The following is a 19,912-nucleotide window of genomic DNA, read 5'->3' on the forward strand; positions in this document are numbered from 1 at the left end:
TTGCAAATTTCTTTTTGGGAACCAAGTGACGAGAGTCACATGATGATCAGGTGGGAATTTCGGACTATTGTTTTTGCACGATTGATATGTCAGTGGTCGACTGGCATGTAAAGGGGTGTGCTGTCAAATTTGGATAAGTTCTTGTGGGAGACAAAGGGTGATTTCAATGTGGACATTGTAGGGGTTTTCTAAGAAATTTATTTGTCTGTGTATCTGCGTTTCTAAAAATTAATGGACAAACTTTATGAACTTGACACCCACCTTGATATGACAATAATGGTTCCAATGCAAACAAATATACATAATGCACGAGTTTGTGTGTATTCTTTCCTCTCAAAAGATTGCGGAAAACGACAGTATACCTGTCTTGAAATGAATATGATAGGGATAACATCCTCAATTTGTACGAATTAATTAATTGTGGGCAAAGGAATTAATTTATCGCAATGGATTGTTAACAGCAGCCTGAAATGTCCTGAGAGACATCCATATAATCAGATGTATCAGAGATATCCATATAATCAGAAATCCCAGATGTAAAAATTTGGTGGAGGTCTTATGTGGAAAATACTTGCTTGGTAGATAAAAAGGTACTGCATGTTAGCAGCAACTTCTATGGCCATAAAGGCCAGACAAATTGGGAAAAAACTGTAATTGCATATGTAATTTACAGATGAGAATTTGGCAAGTAATGGAGGGAAGTTATTGCTCCCTTTTGTGGGAAGATATTTCCAAAGGTGTATTAAAATGTTATAACATGACAGTTGGCAAGGAAAACCATTGGATGAACAATAAGATCTGTATATATCTGCATATCTAAGATCTGTATATATATATATATATATATATATATATATATATATATATATATATATATATATATATATATATATATATATATATATATATATACAGACTTGGCAATTAATATGGAATATTCTTTTTGTGGGGGTGAACTTACTTTTCAAGATGTCTTAGAACCAAAAGTTCATTGGAATTATGTTGAAATTATTCTAGACTTTGTTATTGTGACCTTTAAAAGAAACAAAAACCACATTTGACCATTCGAAACAAATAAATTGATCCTTGAAAGTGATGTAAACTGATATCGAACTCAATTCATGGACAGTACTGTGTTGAACTTCTGTACGTTTTCCAGAAGTATCTCTTTATTTTGCACATTAGCCAAAATATGTTTTTAACAAAAACAAAAGTTAAATTACGACTGGGATTACGGACAGTAAAATTACAGTTCAGTACTTCGTGTAACCCCCACGAGCATTCAGGAGAGCACGTACACGTTGAGGCATGCTGTTCACGAGATTTGCCAAGGTTTGGACAGGAATCGCTTGCCATGCAGTGACAATAGCCTGCTGCAATTCACGCACAGAGGTCGGCTGCTGGTCCAAGTGGTCGAATTGACGCGTTAATTCTGCCCACAAGTTCTCTATTGGATTCATATCTGGGGACATGGCAGGCCACTCCATATGCTCTACACCACGGTCAGCAAGAAAGTGTTGGATCATGCGAGCACGATGAGGCCATGCATTGTCATCTTGGAAGACAAAGTTTCCTCGAAAGGCTGCACGAGCAAATGGAAGCAATGTTTCATCCAGAATGGCCCTGTACTTGAACTGGTTCAGGTTTCCATTCAGAACAACCAGGTCAGTTTTGCCCCCTGCATGAAAAGCAGCCCAAATGGTCACCCCACCACCTCCAGCTTGGACTCTTGGCACTATACAATCTTTGTTGTAGGCTTCATGCACTTGTCTGCGCACTCGGACGCGGCCATCTTGACGATAGACCAGAAATCTAGACTCATCATTGAAGATCACGTGATTCCAGTGTCCTGGCTGCCATTGACGGTGCTCTCTGGCCCACTGCAATCGGCGCTGGCGGTATTGTCTGGTCAGACGTGGCTTTCTCAGTGGACGCCTGGCACGATAGCCTGCTTGAAGCAGTCGTTGGTTGACTAGCCTTCTGGATACAGGCACATTTGTCAGTTGCTGCCACTCAGCCCTAAGCCGATTAGCTGACTTGGTACGGCCATTGCGGACTAACCGGTGCAGCTGGCGATCATCCCTCCTTGTGGTTCTGCGGGGATGTCCTGGCCTCGGTATTGGAGTAGGGACACCCCTCTGAGCATTTCGTTTCAGGATCTTTGACACCTGACATTGAGTGATGCCATACTGCCGAGCAACAGTACGCTGTTTCATGCCGTAATTTCGTAAAGCCACCACTCCATGACAAACAGCATTGCCGAGTTGACGGACCATCTCCAGAGGAAGCGGCAATAACCTTTGGAGACGTGCAGCAGTTGTTTTCCACAAATACAGAACGCAACAACCCTTATATATCCGACTGTGAAGCCAATCATCAAATGTGCCCGTCCATACATTTTGCCACGCCACCTGTGATATAATCCTTTTGTTGACTTCTTGCTGCAACAGACAATCGGTGACATGGTTCTCTTAACAAATAAATCATCAAAGTGTAAAAGAAACTCACCAGATTGATATACTGAGTTAAGAAAGTAAACCCAAGTCGAGAAAAAAAAAATATTCCATATTAAATGCCAAGTCTGTATATATGTGTATATATATATATATATATATATATATATATATATATATATATATATATATATATATATATATATATATATATATATATATATATATATATACATATGTATATATATATATATATATATATATATATATATATATATATACATATGTATATATATATATATATATATACATATGTATATATATATATATATATATATATACATATATATATATATATATATATATATATACATATATATGTGTGTGTTTATTTTTAAGCAGTATATAAAATGCTTGTAAATAAAATGTCTAAAGAGTTGAGGGATAAGGGAGCAAAATTCCATGATTGTACAAATGTTTTGTAAGATTGAGGGAGATATGTATATATATATATATATATATATATATATATATATATATATATATATATATATATATATATATATATATATATATATTTGGAAAAGTAACAGCTAAGATACTTGAATATCTGTTTATCGAATTGAAAATTGAGAAAGCAATAATCATGATGTAAATAATGCAGACACCCATATGGGGGCTTGCTTAAAAGCTTTGTTAACTGTGTTTGAACAAAATAACGAACCATGAAATGGTGACTTAGATAAATAGATTGAATCAAGTAATGCTGCAAATGAGTGCAGTAGAGTCAAGATAATGGCATGACAAAAATGTTATGGATTGTGTCAGTTTTACAAGATCAGTGAACTAATATCACCACAAGTTACACATCATGAAAATTAAAAGTGATGTGATGCACCATTTGAAGATCACATACAAGTATACACTATGGAACAAAACACTATAGAATTAATTACTCAAAAAAGAAAAAAAAAGTGGGGAGAATTTATGATAATTAATACATTATGCATAGTTTGTTTGCAAAGTTTGTTGGGAATTAGATATTCCTGTTTGTGATTTTAATCATATTGTTGCGGATTTGAGAATCCTGTGTTTTTTTTTATTGTTGTAAGTGTAATGAATCTTGTTGTAAATATCACCCTCTGTAGTGTAATAAATATTGTTGTAAATATTACCCTCCATAGTGTAAAGGTCAAAGGTCGTCCTCCTAGTTAATCCATCGCATACACGTAGCCAATCATATACCCTTTTAAGTCGTTATCTCCTTATTATGTGTATTAGTTTAAGGCTCTGTCTTCCATTAATTGACATTGCATTGCACCGAATTCAAATAAGATAGGTCCCCTTCTGGTTTTCTATCCCAGCGGTGCGAGTGGTTTTCTACCCCGCAAAACGCCATTGGCCATGTGCTCTGTCTCGGAGAAGAAGGGGGAGGAGCCGCCAAATCACGGGCGTGGCCCACCCCTCGTCACCAGGAGGTGGAGCCAGGAAGCCCTCGCGCCCAACCAGGACTCAGTGGGTATGGCTTGATAGGGCGTGGGACATAACCCACGGCGGGACGCCCCCACCTCAGATGAGATGCGAGAGATGAATGAGGGAGAGCCGAAGCATGCGCAGCTTTGAAACCACCGCAGCTTTGAAACCACCGCAGCTTTGAGACCACTGCAGTTTTGACCATGGCAGCTTTGAGCGGTGATGGCAGTTGCAGCCCCGAAGCAACGTCGCCGTACGAGACGGTTGAGGAGAGTCGACGGCTGCTCAACTCGAGCCGCGATCATCCCAACCACCCGCATCCTTCCCGCCTCGTGATCCCACCTCCTCGTCCGTCCAGCCATTCCTCTGCTCCAGCTGAACCTTCCTCTCCTTCCCACCATTCGTTCCTGCCTTCACCCCCCCGTGTAAGTCTGCTTGTTGTCCATCATTTATGTTGTCCTGGGGTTAAGTAAGACTGTTTAGTATAAGGTAGAAATTGCTCTGTGTCCTTCTGGTCCTTCCCTCCTTCTGTAAATTATTTTCTTATCCTTCCTTCTCCTTGGTTCTTGTGATTGTGTAAATAATAGTTAGTAATAAATCATATTTGTATTTCCTACCTTCATTCTTCTTCTTCATGCTCGTCCGGTCGTCTTTGTGATTTCTCCATTGGACACCAGTGGCGCGATTTTGGCCAACGTTTCAGGATCGGGTTTAGTCTCTGCTAATGGTTCGTGCCGCGGTTGCTAAACCGCTTGGCAATTAACATCTGTCCGCGGTCGCGAACGAGGTTGCGCACCTGCCTCTCCGGAGGGAGCTTGTGCAACTTCAGGACTCACGTCGGTCAGTCAAAAACAAGGGGATTAATCCCCCCCTTCTTAAGGGGAAAAAGGCCGACGTAGAGATCCGCAACAATATGTACTCATTATTAATGCATTTATTTCTCTTAGTGTTAAAAAATTGCATGCGTTTAATTTTTCAAACTATATTAACCGAAAAGCAACTTTAAATGCTCTTCTTAGTTTAGTAGTGAAAATACATACCTGATTTGGATACGATTCAGGTGAAGCATACAAATGAATATAACCTTTTGAATGTGTTGAGGAAAACAGCAAATTGTTAAATGTGAAGCTGTTATAAGATATACATGATTAGTTAAATCATGGTAATTTCATGTCAAGATGTACCCTATCTGATTCAGAGTGTGTGGAAAGCAAATTCAGATGTTGTGAGTAAAGCATAAGACCAGATCACATCTCAAATGGAGTGATAACGGCATTGGGAAGAAGTTCGAGAAAGAAAACTTGTGGCTAATGTGGAAATGTAACTCATTGATTGGGACTAGTAACGAAGCAGATAGACGATTTCGTAAATGAGTGTCAGGAATGTGCACGAACATGGTAATCTCATGTCCACCTGGTCACAGCCCCAGGCTGGAGCACCCCCCTATTGTTTGGTAAATGGAACTCGCAGCAGGAGGGGAGCGAGCTGGTGCCAGTGAGGCGACTGAGTAACGTTTGCGGAGAACGGATTAGAAGCAGCGGAGAAGGGATTACGATTTCAGCGCACAGAGGATTAACTGAAGCTTGCCCATATAAACAGAAGAGACTTGGAGTCAAGGACCACTTGCCATCAGAAGCCCTGCCCGACGGAATGAACGCGTACCACAAGTACAGCGCTGCAGCCACGAAAGAGGGACTATGCGGATAGAGTTACCTGGTCCATTGAGTTAAACGGTATTATTTGGTATTGGAATGAAGTGAACTACCAGTTAATAAAGTCATGACCTTTTGTAAAACCTGTTTCCGACCATTGGCGTCTTGAGTCTCACTACACTTCCACGACAATCTGGAGGCACCGCTGGATTTCGAGTGGACGTCGCCAAGGTAAGCATGGCGTCTTGGGGGTGGTCCATTATGAAATACAAATTCTGAACATGGTGGAGGATGTGTGTGTGGGGCTTGCCGCGATATAGGTAATCCAAGGAGTGTAAACGTATTTTTGTCACGACCGTCCGAGGTAAAAGTCACGGATGGAACGTTTTAAATGATTCTATTATTCGTGTGCTTGCGAGGATGCGTACGGTATACGCTGGGTGTTAAGAGCCTTACTCTGGTCTGCAGGCAAATCGGCTCATGAAGTGCACCATGAGGCGATTTGTTTGCCGGTTCGGTAAGGTTTGGTAAGGTCCGTACACGTGTACAATCGTGTACACCCGTTTTAAATAAATAAATAAAATTTTTTTTTTTCAGTTTTCCCGCCATGTCTAAAACTCGTTTGATTACAATATAAATTAATGACAGACAACGCCATCTCATGCCGGTCCAGAATTATTGTGAAAGATGGCGATTGGATGAAAATTGCATACCGACACTCCCTCACTGTCCCTCATTGTCCCTCATTTCCATTTCGGCTACCTGTCTCTTGCTCCCGCTCCTTCTCCCTCCCCTCCCTCTAGTTCCCATTGGCGGACGTTTTGCGAGAAGCAAAGCGTTTTGCAGGAAGCTTCCAGGAAGCTTCCAGGAAGCAAAGCCAGGGCTGTTGCTTTTTTCGTGTTTTTCCTCTGCTCCCTGTGCTTGATATTTAAATCCCATTCGAATGTCAAGTAAATCGGATGGAAATTGAGGATTTTGAAATTGTTGTTGACTTTTGGCCTATGTGGAACAAAATAGTTGTTGGTTGAACTACAGACTTGGCATTTAATATGGAATATATATTTTTTCTTGACTTGGGTTTACTTTCTTAACTCAGTATATCAATCTGGTGAGTTTCTTTTACACTTTGGTGATTTATTTGTTAAAAGAACCATGTCACTGATTGTCTGTCACAGCAAGAAGTCAACAACAGGATTATATCACAGGTGGCGTGGCAAAATGTACGGACAGGTGCATTTGATGATTGGCTTCTCAGTCGGAGATAAAGATGATATTCAGACAGATAGAGAGAGACAGACAGACAGACAGAGAGAGATAGACAGAGAGAGACAGAAAGTGAGAGAGAGACAGACAGAGAGAGATAGACAGAGAGAGACAAACAGACAGAGAGACAGAGAGAGAGAGACAGAAAGAAAGAGAGAGAGACATAGAGACAGACAGAGATAAAGATGATATTCAGACAGATAGAGAGAGACAGACAGACAGACAGAAAGAGATAGACAGAGAGAGACAGAGAGAGAGAGAGAGACAGAAAGAAAGAGAGAGAGACATAGAGACAGACAGAGATAAAGAAGATATTCAGACAGATAGAGAGAGACAGAGAGAGATAGACAGAGAGAGACAGAGTGAGAGAGAGACAGACAGAGAGAGATAGACAGAGAGAGACAAACAGACAGAGAGACAGAGAGAGAGAGAGACAGAAAGAAAGAGAGAGAGACATAGAGACAGACAGAGATAAAGATGATATTCAGACAGATAGAGAGAGACAGAGAGAGACAGAGAGAGAGAGACAGAAAGAAAGAGAGAGAGACATAGAGACAGGCAGAGATAAAGATGATATTCAGACAGATAGAGAGAGACAGAGAGAGATAGACAGAGAGAGACAAAGTGAGAGAGAGACAGACAGAGAGAGATAGACAGAGAGAGACAAACAGACAGAGAGACAGAGAGAGAGAGACAGAAAGAAAGAGAGAGAGACATAGAGACAGGCAGAGATAAAGATGATATTCAGACAGATAGAGAGAGACAGAGAGAGATAGACAGAGAGAGAGACAGAGAGAGAGAGACAGAAAGAAAGAGAGAGAGACATAGAGACAGACAGAGATAAAGATGATATTCAGACAGATAGAGAGAGACAGACAGACAGAGAGAGATAGACAGAGAGAGACAAACAGACAGAGAGACAGAGAGAGAGAGACAGAAAGAAAGAGAGAGAGACATAGAGACAGACAGAGATAAAGATGATATTCAGACAGATAGAGACAGAGAGAGATAGACAGAGAGAGACAGAAAGTGAGAGAGAGAGACAGACAGAGAGAGATAGACAGAGAGAGACAAACAGACAGAGAGACAGAGAGAGAGAGACAGAAAGAAAGAGAGAGAGACATAGAGACAGACAGAGATAAAGATGATATTCAGACAGAGAGAGATAGACAGAGACAGACAGAGAGAGAGACAGAGAGAGAGAGATAGACAGAGAGAGACAAACAGACAGAGAGACAGAGAGAGAGACAGAAAGAAAGAGAGAGAGACATAGAGACAGACAGAGAGAGATAGACAGAGAGAGAGAGACAGAAAGAAAGAGAGAGAGAGACATAGAAACAGACAGAGATAAAGATGATATTCAGACAGATAGAGAGAGACAGACAGACAGACAGAGAGAGATAGACAGAGAGAGACAGAAAGTGAGAGAGAGACAGACAGAGAGAGATAGACAGAGAGAGACAAACAGAGAGAAAGAGAGAGAGGCATAGAGACAGACAGAGATAAAGATGATATTCAGACAGATAGAGAGAGACAGACAGACAGACAGAGAGAGATAGACTGAGAGAGAGACAGACAGAGAGAGATAGACAGAGAGAGACAAACAGACAGAGAGACAGAGAGAGAGAGACAGAAAGAAGAGAGAGAGAGACATAGAGAGATAGACAGAGAGACAAACAGACAGAGAGACAGAGAGAGAGAGACAGAAAGAAAGAGAGAGAGACAGACAGAGATAAAGATGATATTCAGACAGATAGAGAGAGACAGACAGACAGACAGAGAGAGATAGACAGAGAGAGACAGAGAGAGAGACATAGTCAGACAGAAAGAGAGACAGACAGAGAGAACCACAGACAGAGAGAGAGAGATAGACAGACAGAGAGAGACAGACAGAGAGAGAGAGAGACAGACAGAAAGAGAGAGAGACATAGAGATAGACAGAGAGAGAGACAGAGAGAGAGAGACAGAGAGAGACATAGACAGACAGAAAGAGAGACAGAGAGAGAGAGATAGACAGACAGAGAGAGAACATTTTTGGGAACGTTTTGGGAACATTCAAATGTTGGGTTTTGCTGACGTTTCCACAACGTTGTTTCAACGTTTTTCACATTACTTTCCTGCAACATTGAAATAATGTTGTTGTAAAACGTTTCCACAATGTCGCTACAACGTTTCACTTTCGTTGTTGCAACGTTTTGCTCCAACGTTTTGGGAACATTCAAATGTTGGGTTTTGCTAACGTTTCCACAACGTCGCCACAACGTTTCACTTTCGTTGTTGCAACGTTTTGCTCCAACGTTTTGGGAACATTCAAATGTTGGGTTTTGCTAACGTTTCCGCAACGTCGCCACAACGTTTCACTTTCGTTGTTGCAACGTTTTGCTCCAACGTTTTGGGAACATTTAAATGTTGGGTTTTGCTGACGTTTCCACAACGTCACTACAACGTTTCACTTTCGTTGTTGCAACGTTTTGCTCCAACGTTTTGGGAACATGTAAATGTTGGGTTTTGCTGACGTTTCCACAACGTCGCTACAACGTTTCACTTTCGTTGTTGCAACGTTTTGCTCCAACGTTTTGGGGACACTCAAATGTTAAGTAAATCGGATAAGAATTCACGAGTTATTTAATTATTAGCGATTAATGAAGTACTTATTTAATTAATTACATTTCTTATTACATTACAGTAATTACATTACAGTAATTACCTGAGGTAATTACAGTAATTACAGTTCCGGTAATTACAGTAATTACAGTAATCATTACAGTAATTGCAGTAATCTTATTACAGTAATTACATTACATTAACTCAGGCACCTTTTGAGTAAGGAAGCTGATATTTGGACATGACACTGACCAAGTGATGTGGCTGTCAAGGAAAATTTTGATTTATTGATTAATCATTTAATAAATTAACTCGTTGATTTATAAATGACTTATTTAATTAAAATTCCTCAGAGATATATCTTCGGATGAAATACTTGCAGATTGGTTATGCTATGAGCCAATTGATTAAGGAAAATATTTTGTGATGGCCATATTGGCAATTTCGTGGCCATATTCGTGGCAACTCAGTTAGTGCCACTGCACCTTTAAAATGCATCCCTGCATTCATTTTTCGATCGATTGAGTTGAAATTTTGAACAATCGGATCTGGACTGTCGTTGTTAACGACTCTAGCACGCACCCGTCCAATCAGGATGGAGCGGTATGGTCCCCGGATCATCACTGCCCGCAGTTTTAATTAGTTTTACTTTTTCTCTTGGTCATATAATTTTGAAGACATGCATGTCATGATATAGGAAATGTTTGTTCTGTTGAACGGAATAAATGTTGTTTATTTGTGTGGGTGTGTATTTTTTGTGTATTTTGTATATATTTTCATGGTTAATTCCAGTTAACATCCTGCAAAATTTGCTCGTTTTTCTGGCCGAGTCGAAATTGCGTTGAGTTCCTATGGCATGCGCCATTAAAAGCGCTGTGTAATGGTTGAGCTCCCTTTATTTCGTTTTGGTCATGCGGATGAGCAGACAAAGTGACGAATGCTGTGGCTGGAGCAGTAGAAGCGATGTTTTTAATTGAAACGATGTAATTTAATTAAAAGTGGGAGGGGGCAACACCACGCATACCTCTTTTAAGGTGTGTATAAACCCTGGAATAAACGTGGGAGGGGGCAACACCACGCATACCTATTTTAAGGTGTGTATAAACCCTGGAATATTTCAGCAATCAATACAATGCTGAAACTATGTAAGTTAATTTAATGAGTAATTTAATAAGTAATTTAATGAGTAATTTAATGAGTAACTTAATGAGTAATTTAATGAGGAATTTAATGAGGAATTTAATGAGGAATTTAATGAGGAATTTAATGAGGAATTTAATGAGGAATTAAAAGTGGGAGGGGGCAACACCACGCATACCTCTTTTAAGGTGTGTATAAACCCTGGAATAAACGTGGGAGGGGGCAACACCATGCATACCTCTTTTAAGGTGTGTATAAACCCTGGAATATTTCAGCAATCAATACGATGCTGAAATGATGTAATTTACTGTGTAAGATGGTCGACCTTGGGTTTGTTTGGGTTTTGTTGTTTATTTTTGTGGGTGTGTATTTTTGTGTATTTTGTATATATTTTCACGGCTAATTCCAGTTAACATCCTGCAAAATTTGCTCATTTTTCTGGCCGAGTCGAAATTGCGTTGAGTTCCTATGGCATGCGCCATTAAAAAGCGCTGTGTAATGGTTGAGCTCCCTTTATTTCGTTTTGGTCATGCGGATGAGCAGACAAAATGAAGAATGCTGCGGCTGGAGCAGTGGAAGCGATTTTTTAAATTGTTCAATGATTATTCGATATTGTTATGACTTATTGTCAATAGGTATACTAAGTGGCCATGAGGTAGCCTGTTGCTATGTACAGTTTTATTCTATTGTTGATTATACCACATAGCTGTGGTGATAAAGGAAATGTTCGTTTTAAACAGATGATTATGATAGGACCATGACTATAAAATCATGATGATTATTATGAATGATATCATAGGGTTCAAATGCAGAATGATTGCATGAACTTGGGAAAGAACTTTCAAGCCCTATGGGATAAATTGGGTGTTACAAGCGATGGAGTTTCAAAATTTAGCATGATTGAAGGAATTTTACAGTCTTATTTCAGGAGTTTTACGAAATTTATATTGCCAAGAGATTTGGGTACTATTAAAGAAAAATGATGAGATATTTTTCCCAAAGAACTTTAATATCTGCCATCCATTTTGGCGGTCTCATGAATGAAGGATGAGTTGCCTTTAGTGGTTGCAAATAAAATTTGTGGAGACCAGGCAAAATGGGGAAATATGTCAGATATGACCCTAGGACAGAACGGTGATTCATCCATTGACATGAGGTATGAACCAGAGGTGACGACCGATGAGATTCGATCTCAGTCAATGGATGGACCTGTCCTGACATCATTGGGGAAAGGGCTTATGCAAGGAGTCATCCAAAATGATTAATTTGATTTATTGATGAATATTGATGAATTAATTGAAATTGAATAATTGATTGAATTGTTGATTGATTGAATCTAATTGATTGAATTTAATTGAATAAATTTAACTGGATAAATTGAATTGAATAAATTAAATTGAATATATTGATCGTTTGATTGATGAAAATGCGGTCTCAAGAAAGAAGCTTTAATATCTTTGTGAGATATTATCAATGTGAAGACAACCTTGGAAAATTGAGCAAGGTGGTGAGTTTATATATAGATATATATGTGCGGTTACCATTGTATGATTTCCCCTTCAACAGAGCGGACACCTGAGGATTCACCCATTTCATACTGACCCTCTGGCTCATCTGCAAATACTGATCTGTGAGATTGGATTGTGCAAAAGCCACAGGTGAGAGAGATTCTCTGGAAATCACCGTTTGAACAGGTGGAGAGATCCTTCCTGGATGTACGAGTGAAGCTTTAGAGGAACAAACTACAACACATCCAACGCTACTTTGATAAAAGGCAAAATGGGAAATGGAGCCTGCAAGAATACACAAGGACAACCAGAGATTCCACAAAAGGGTACTTGTACACATCATATGTACGACCGTTATGGTGCCGAAGCTATAAGGCAGGTCGAGAATTGGTATTTATGGACAAAGGGACATGATGAGGAGTTTCCAAGAGATGGTACATTTGAGCGAAGTCGATTGGAAAGATTGGAACAAAGATTGAAAGCCAGGAAGAGACAGAATCTAACGGTAGACTGGCTTGCATTCCATCTTTGGGATGGTGAATCCAGACAACGGGAACAGCAAGAACGGATAACGGATCTAGAACTTAAAATAGAAAGGATACAGGATACAGTGGAGGAGACAAATGCACAACTGCCCTCGAAATTAGGAATGAAAGTGACAGTTGTCCCATCTGATTTCCAGTTGTCTCCCCAAAAAGGACGGTACAGAGAATTTTTTCGTGTTTCAGGAGATAACGAGAGATTGCAGTGGCAACTCAGGGATGTAGAGATGCAGCCCAGCAATACAAGTGCACAGGTGCACAGACCAGGCAACGACAGAAACCGGTGTTTCAAGTGTGGACGGATGGGACATTGGAAAAGAGGATGTCCGTATACCAAAAGGAAGACAAGTTCATAGGGTAAACCAAGATCAAGGGTACCAGTGCTGACCGATACCTCAGACAATGATTAGGCCTTCATTGCGACAAATCCCAAATGACGATTGGCCTCAACAAATTAGATTACTGGACAAACATGAATAACTGTCGATGATTCTTGGGTCTGAAAAGTTTTCGGAGCAAGAATTATTCATTTTTCTTTTGCTTGTAAGCAAATTGATAATTAATTGATCAAATGCCGAAATTGGATCTTTTATGTTGGGCACAAAAATTTTAAATTTACAAAGTTTGGAACAATTGCTTTGCAATTTTTTTGGCAAACCAAGTGACAAGAGTCACATCATGATCAGGTGGGAATTTCGGACTATTGTTCCACACGATTGATAGGTCAGTGGTCGACTGACATACAAATGGGTGGGTAGTCAAATTTGGATAAATTATTGTGGGAACTGAAAGGGTAATGTCAATGTGACGTCATAGGGGTTTTCTAAGAATAAACTTTTTGGTCCATTTGTGTATTAGCGCTTATAAAATTGAAGGACAAATTTTGAGAAATTGAAATAAAGTTGACACCCATCCGGATCTGTAAATAAGGGTTCCAACGCAAACAAATACGCATAATGCATGGGTGTGTTGGTATTTTGTGTGTCAATGTTAGTGTTTTTGTGTATCAATCTTACAAGATTGTTGACACCGACAGTGTGCCTTGTCTGAAAAATAGATAGTTCCATGGGGATGGGATCGCATATCGAGAGAATTCGTAAAATAAAATAGAAATATAATTTGATTATGAACATTATCACTTTTGTCAAGGGAGATGGAGAATAAAGATTTGATTTGCTGAGTTATGAGCAGCTATTCATTAATAGTAAAAAATTGGAAGTAATCTTGGGATTCCATTGTGATAGAATTTATATGAGAATCAAAGCTATTTATGGATATGGGCTTCATAAAAAATGTGGGAGTACAAAATTAGCCAAATTTTGGAGAGGTCTTACACTGACTTCCCAGAGTACTCTGCTCACGGATTTTATATATATATAAACTTGAATTTTATCAGAATATAAATTGGGCTGTATGTATGGATGTGTATAAGGCATAGATGATATGGGAAAATAGTAAAGGAAATTTTGCTGGTTTGAACTATTGTGAGTTTTGAGTTCTGGAGTTCAAACAAAGTCACTGGCTAACAGATGAGAATGGATAGTGAATAAATTCTTCGATGCTGGGTAAATTAACTACGATATTACTAAGACTTATGAGAGCTATTGTTCTTCCTTACAGCAGTGGAAAATTATTGGAAAAAATTACATCCAACATAATGAATCTATAAAAGAATGTGATAGGGATAATATCCTCAATTTGTACTAATTATTTGATTGTGGGTAAAGGAATTAATTTATCGTAGTGGATTGTTAACAGCAGCCTGAAAATGTCCTGAGAGTGTGCATCCATGTAATCAGAAATCCCAGATTTGTTTTTACAAACAACATTTTGGTAGAGGTCTTGTGTGGACGAGCACTTCCTTGGTAGATAAAAAACGGTACTGCATGCTGGCAGCCACTTTTGCGGCCAGTTAGGCCAAACAAATTGAGAGGAAATTGTAGTTAAATACGTAAGTTACACATGGCTATTTGTAAAAAAGGAAATTTGTTGAGATGGGAAACATTTTTCGAAGGTTTATTAAAGTGTTATAATATGACATGTGGCAAGGCAAACTATTGGATGGGAAAATTAGATCTGGTTATAGAATAAATTTATTGACCCCTTGAAGTTAATTCCTCGAATCATTGTTTCACTGGCATTTTTTGTTCACATTGGAAATAGCTTGGTAGAGCCTTGGTTAAAACCTTTGGTTGCGGTATCTTGGAACGAATTGATAAACCATAGGAGATTGATAAGAATAGAAACAAATATGGACCCAAAATAGAAAGTTGGATTCATGCCTCTCATTGCAAGCAAGCACATGGGGCTAAGGTGGACGATCCCACAGAAAATGAGGCTGCACCTAGCAGCCCAGCAGAACATTCAGTGGCAGATAAATGATAGTCGTGATTTACAGTCATTTGAATTACATTTTAACACCCCTTGCATTGATAAACATTACATTTTCAACATGTGATATTCCTACTTGGGATAGTGACATTTATTTGCCTACATGACATACAATTACCTGCTGATATTAATACAACATGAGTGAAAAATGTATCACAACTACACTCATGATCAGGGGATTGAGTACAACCCCGGGAGATAGGGGGATCAGGGTAAGACAAATAATCTGATTTATGTTACATATTAAGGGATTTTCTTTATTTACCTTTTAGGAAGCTTGTTAGTTTGGTATATAATGTTGAATGTCATCGACATATAATTATGTCATAGGTATGAATATATACAAGGAGTAGCAGACTTGTTTGTTGGTTTAGTAGTTATATTGGCAATTGTTTTAGTGGTGGCTTGCTTGAAAGCCTTAGTGACGGTGTGTTTGAATAAGGTAACCAACAACACGATGATAACGCATGAAGTGACAAATGAGGAAAGAAATGTGGAACCACAAGAGGAAGACTTTTATGGCGACATAAATACTGAGATTAAAAGATTAAATCAAGTGATGTTGCAAATGAATACAGTAGAATTAAGATAATGGCATAACGACAATGTTATGAGTTGTGTCAATTACAATATCAGTGAACTCATATCACCACGAGTGACACACTGTTAGGGAAAAAAAAAAAAAAAGGAAAAAGAAAAAGTGGAGAGGAATTATGGTAATAATACATTATGCTTAATTTGTTGGTTTGGGAAAATTGTTGTTGGGAATTAGATATTCCTGTTTGTGATTGTAATCATATACAATTTATTTTCTTAGAGTAGTGCTAAAATACCTGCACAAGTTAATTTTTGAACTATATTAACCTGAAAGCAATTGTGGATGCTATTCTTAGTTTAGTAGTGAAATACATACCTGATTGAATATTATTTGTGTGACGCATATAAATGAATATAACTTTTTGAATGTTGTAAGGGAAAACAACAAATTGTTGAATGTGAAACTGTCGGAAGATATACATGATTATGCTGATTTCATGGTAAGATGTACCCTATCTGATTCAGTGTGTGTGGAAAGCAGATTCAGATGTGACTGAGCATAAGGATAAGACGAGATCACATTTTGAAGGGAGTGCTAACGGAATTGGGAAGAAGTTCGAGAAAGAAAATTTGTGGCTAAAAAAATGAAGTTAATCGTGGCATACGCCCTCTTTCTCAAAGAATGATGAAGACATTCTCCCGTGTAACTTGGAGATGAATGCTTACCTTCACCAAGGAAATTTATGTGACCATTTGCCTGGATCACACTGCAACATATGAAAGAAAGGCGATCACTTACTCTTGTTCGAAGGCTTCGAACATTCATCACATCAGAAGTTGCAGGACAACGACATTTTACCTGCAACCTCTGTGAAATGTGGGGACATATGTTATTACTTCACCAACTTCCGGGGAGCCAGCATGGAGCTGCAAACCAATGGCTGTGCCTTTTCACAACAGCTGTGCACGATTCTGCGGGCCACTCCTGGTATGGACCATGGATGACCTGAACACCATGGTCCCAACATCATTGTGGATGCATCCGGCATCCCTGTTCCACATCTTGCTGGCCAATCAACGTCACACCAATACTTGCTGCCCACTCACAATGAGGGAGGAGGCAAGTCGACTACAACTGGGTGAAGGCCGTGTTCAGGAATTACTATGGTTTACAGCAAAAAGTGGCAAGAATGCTACATGGAGAGCAGGGTCAGTCTATGACTCCGCAATGTTACCACAACAGCGAAATCCTACACGAAGTAGTGCAGGAGCTATGAAGACATTAGGAGAAAATGTTTCATACCTGGATTCAAACACAAGTGATCAGCCCTTCCTTTCAAACAAAGTCAACATTTGTGTGGAGGCAAACGTTTTTGCCAGATGGTGCAGATGCTTTACAAAACTTGAAAATGAAGTGAAATTGTTGTATCTTGGTGATGGTGAAGTGTTGTTTTGAAAAGATATTTGTGATGCAAATGCAATAGATTGAACAATATGGAAGGAGTCAATGACCAACGAAATGTTTTGTGATTCTTGCAGGATGACGGTGTATGCCTAAGGGAATTTGATTACCAAAGTTATGATTATTTACTTATACTTGTATTGATGTTTACTTGCAGTGATTGATTGTTTACTTATATTGATGTTTAGATTAATGGTTAATATAAACAAAAACAAAAAGATGAGGGAATTGTGGAAATGTAACTCATTGATTGGGACGAGTAACGAAGCAGATAGACGATTTCGTAAATGAGTGTCAGGAATGTGCATGAACATGGTAATCTCTTGTACACCTGGTCACAGCCCCAGGCTGGAGCACCCCCCTATTGTTTGGTAAATGGAACTCGCAGCAGGAGGGGAGCGAGCTGGTGCCAGTGAGGCGACCGAGTAACGTTTGCGGAGAACGGATTAGAAGCAGCGGAGAAGGGATTACGATTTCAGCGCACAGAGGATTAACTGAAGCTTGCCCATGTAAACAGAAGAGACTTGGAGTCAAGGACCACTTGCCATCAGAAGCCCTGCCCGACGGAATGAACGCGTACCACAAGTACAGCGCTGCAGCCACGAAAGAGGGACTATGCGGATAGAGTTACCTGGTCCATTGAGTTAAACGGTATTATTTGGTATTGGAATGAAGTGAACTACCAGTTAATAAAGTCATGACCTTTTGTAAAACCTGTTTCCGACCATTGGCATCTTGAGTCTCACTACACTTCCACGACACTAAAAATGAAGTAAATCTTGGCATACACCCTCCTTCTCAAAGAATGATGAAGGCATTCTCCTTTGCAAGATTGGAGACGGATGCTTACCTTCACCAAGGAAAATTAATGTGACCATTTGCCTGGATCACATTGCAACGTATGGAAGAAAGGCTGATCACTTGTTTCTGTTCAAATGTCTGGAACATTCATCATGTCAGCAATTGTGGGATGACAACATCATACCTGCAACTTCTTTTGGATGCGGTGACTTATGTCATTGCTCCACCAATTTCCGGGGAACCAGCATGGAGCTGTAAGTGGACCAGACGGCTGTGCTTCTTCCTCTACAACGACTGTGCACGATTCTGCTGGTTGCTCCTGGCATGGGCCATGGATAACTGGAACACCATGGTCCTAACATCGCTGTGGATGCATCTGTCGTCTCTGTTCCACATCTTGCTGGTCAACCAACATCACATCAACACTTGCTCCACGCTCATGATGAGTGAGGAGGCAAGTCAACTACAACTGGGTGAAGGCCTTGTTCAATAACTACTATGGCTCACACCCAGAGTGGCAAGGATGCTACATGCAGAGCAGGGTCAGCTTATGATTCCGCCCCGCTATCACAACAGCGGAAAGCCTATGCGAAATAGTGTAGGTGCTATGAAGACATCAGAATAAAATGTTTCATACTTGATTTTTAAACACAAGTGATCAGCCTCTTCTTTTCAAACAGAAGGTCAACATTTGTTCTGAAGCAAAACGTATTTTTGAAGAATAATTGCCAAATGTTGCAGTTGTTTTATTATTTTGAAAATGGTGAATTGAAATTGTTGTGTATTGGTAACGGTGAAGTTTTGTTTGCAGAGATATTTATGATGCAAATGAAATGAACTGAATTATCCATATGGAAAGAGTAAACGAACAAAGAAATGTTTTTATGATCAAAACTTAAGGCATTTGGTAATTGGATTACCAAATATTTGTGATTTGAGTATTTTGCAATTGGTGTTCAGATTAATGGTTAATATAAACAGAAAAGAAAAAATGAGGGAATGTGGAATTATATATACAGTGAAACCTTGACTTACGAGTGCACCAACTTACGAGTTTTCCAAGATACGAGCCGTCGCTCGGTCGATTTTTTGCTTTGTGATGCAAGCCGAGATCTGAGTTACGAGCGAGCATTTTGTTTATTTTGGAAAATTTCTTAGTTTTAACCATGGGTCCTACGAAATTGAGTGCCAAGGGCAGTGCTGAGAAGAAGAAAAGGATGATGTGTTTGGATATAAAACACGTAATCGTCGAAAAACATGAGCGAGGTGTGCGTGTTGTCGACTTGGCGAGGCAGTACGATCGTAGTACTTCTACGATATGTACGATTTTGAAGCAGAAGGAGTCGATAAAGGCTATAACGCCAGCCAAGGGCGTTAAGATTATTTCAAAGCTCCGGACCTCTGTCCATGAAGAGATGGAGAAGTTGTTGTTTGTGTGGTTGAAGGAGAAGCAGCTCGCAGGAGATACCGTGACCGAGAGCATCATCTGTGAGAAGGCACGAGACATTTACGGGGATTTGGTGCAGCAGACGGCGGGAACATCAACGGACGAGGCATCGGAAGAGTCATTCAAAGCCAGTCGGGGATGGTTTGATAATTTTAAGAAGAGGACCGGCATTCACTCCGTCGTCAGGCATGGTGAGGCAGCAAGCTCGGATGTGAAGGCAGCTGAAGATTTTATTATAACTTTTGCCGAACTGATAGAAGCCGAAAGATACATCCCCCAGCAAATCTTCAACTGTGACGAGACAGGGCTCTTCTGGAAAAAGATGCCGAGGAGGCACATAAACACACACTCATACACATAAACACACACTCATGCACATAAACACACACTCATGCACATAAACACACACTCATACACATAAACACACACTCATACACATAAACACACACTCATACACATAAACACACACTCATACACATAAACACACACTCATACACATAAACACACACACACACACATAAACACATGGTTGCACACATAACACACATAAACACACACACACAAACACACATAAACACAAACACACACACACACACACACACACACACAAACACATGGTTGCACACATAACACACATAA

Source organism: Myxine glutinosa, chromosome 1 (assembly GCF_964187855.1).
Source record: "Myxine glutinosa chromosome 1, kmMyxGlut1.1, whole genome shotgun sequence".
NCBI classification, from domain to species: Eukaryota; Metazoa; Chordata; class Myxini; order Myxiniformes; family Myxinidae; genus Myxine; species Myxine glutinosa.